This window comes from Heptranchias perlo, unplaced genomic scaffold (assembly GCF_035084215.1).
Source record: "Heptranchias perlo isolate sHepPer1 unplaced genomic scaffold, sHepPer1.hap1 HAP1_SCAFFOLD_1534, whole genome shotgun sequence".
In the NCBI taxonomy this organism is placed as follows: domain Eukaryota; kingdom Metazoa; phylum Chordata; class Chondrichthyes; order Hexanchiformes; family Hexanchidae; genus Heptranchias; species Heptranchias perlo.
Window position 1 is genome coordinate 32,501 of NW_027138790.1, and position 1,714 is coordinate 34,214.

General features: G+C 60.7%; 1 non-coding gene across 1 annotated transcript; it reads right to left on the reverse strand.

Moving 5' to 3' along the window:
- Positions 1-463: 463 nt before the first annotated feature.
- On the reverse strand, positions 464-617 carry LOC137309202 (5.8S ribosomal RNA). Its single transcript, XR_010959795.1, has one exon. It is a non-coding gene; the product is annotated as a 5.8S ribosomal RNA (ribosomal RNA).
- Positions 618-1,714: the final 1,097 nt, after the last annotated feature.

The following is a 1,714-nucleotide window of genomic DNA, read 5'->3' on the forward strand; positions in this document are numbered from 1 at the left end:
AGCGACGCAGCGACTCTGCAAAACCACCGACGCGCGAAAAAGCCAGCACAGCACCCTCACCCCCCCGTGTCTCTGCGTCAAGCTATCCTCGGCCAACACCGACCGGGACGACTACCGACGAACCGAGCTGCGACCAAAGGCACCCACGAGAAGCTAGCTTCTTCGCTTTTACCAATTCACCGAACGATCTCTGCTCTGCACTCCACAGAGAGACAACCCCCGCTCTGGCCTCGGCGAGGCCACACCAGTCCAACAGCGACGCGGTCAATCGTTTTGCAACCCACTGACAGCCGCGCTGGAAAGGCCGGCGCCCGCAGCAAGGACCTAGGGTCGAACTCTCCCGAGGCGGAGACTCCGGGTCTGCACTTAGGGGGACAAAGAGGAACAAGGCCTCTGCGACACCCCAGCGGCGCTCCCGCCTTTCTAAACCCGGAGGCAAGGCGAGTGCGATTGATTTGTCAAGCGACCCTCAGACAGGCGTAGCCCCGGGAGGAACCCGGGGCCGCAAAGTGCGTTCAAAGTGTCGATGATCAATGTGTCCTGCAATTCACATTAATTCTCGCAGCTAGCTGCGTTCTTCATCGACGCACGAGCCGAGTGATCCACCGCTAAGAGTTGTACGTTTTTGTTTTCGGCTTGGTGTTTCATCCCCCTGAGGGCCAAACCTGGACCGCCCAACGCTCTACACCTCCGGCAAAAGGAGGGCAGAGCCCCAGCCTGGCACGGCCCCAACATCGTGGTAAGCATCACCAGTCGATCATCAAGCGAGACAAGGGTTTCACCGAGATTTTGTGGTCAGGGCGCTCGCGAGGTGACGCGGGTCAGAGAAAGACGCCGGAGCCGACCGACCGACCGACCCGCACCACGGCCAACAGAGGCAGGTGCTCTGCGGCCACCGTTGCCGGGAGGACGAGAAGAGCAAAACGGACTGAGTGAGGTACAAGCCGACCCGCTGGCGGGGCGATCCGAGGGGCAGGTACACATTCTCTCGAACGTTTGAGGCTGCAGCTCGACAACCGACGACAGACACTCGAGTCTTTAAACCATCGCTCCCCGACAGCACCAGCTCGCGGGAGCCGGAGGTGAGAGCTCCAGGTACCCTGTACCGTAAAGGGAGAGTGACCAGAGCGACCAAAGTGTCCCTGCGTGGTGGGGGAAAGAAAGCCGGGCCTGCATCACCGGTTCAGTCCCTGCAGAACTCACAGTGGCCGTTCGCCGAGGTCCAGACGACGAGCCTCCAGGCAGCACCCGAGCCCGCAGAAGCTCCCTTAAATTCGACTGCGGTGTAATGCTGCAAGGAGGTGGCAGACGCAAGAGCTGCGGTTGCCGGGCCGGCGAGAAGAGGTGGACCGACAGCAAGAGACTCGCGAGCGAGAGGGTCTTTATACCAGCGGAGGGCACTGACTTGGACGAAGCAGACGTCAATAAGATGGGGCTGTGTAGGCCAAGGGGCTGGGCCAGGCAAACGAGCAGCGTCACATGCGGGTGTTGGTGGGTAGGCGAGAGTATGAGGAGCGGGTGAGAGGGCAGCGAAGTGTGGAAGGCTTTTGTCATCAAGCCAGCACAACACAGCGCACCCAGCACCACCTCTTTCTCTCTCTCTCTCTCTCTCTCTCTCCCTGTGTCACCGAACCGCAGGCCGCTGAACGAAAGCACCGACTCGCGCCACGGCCGTCCCTGTCTCATAAGACGACCGGAAACGTCCAGTTATAGT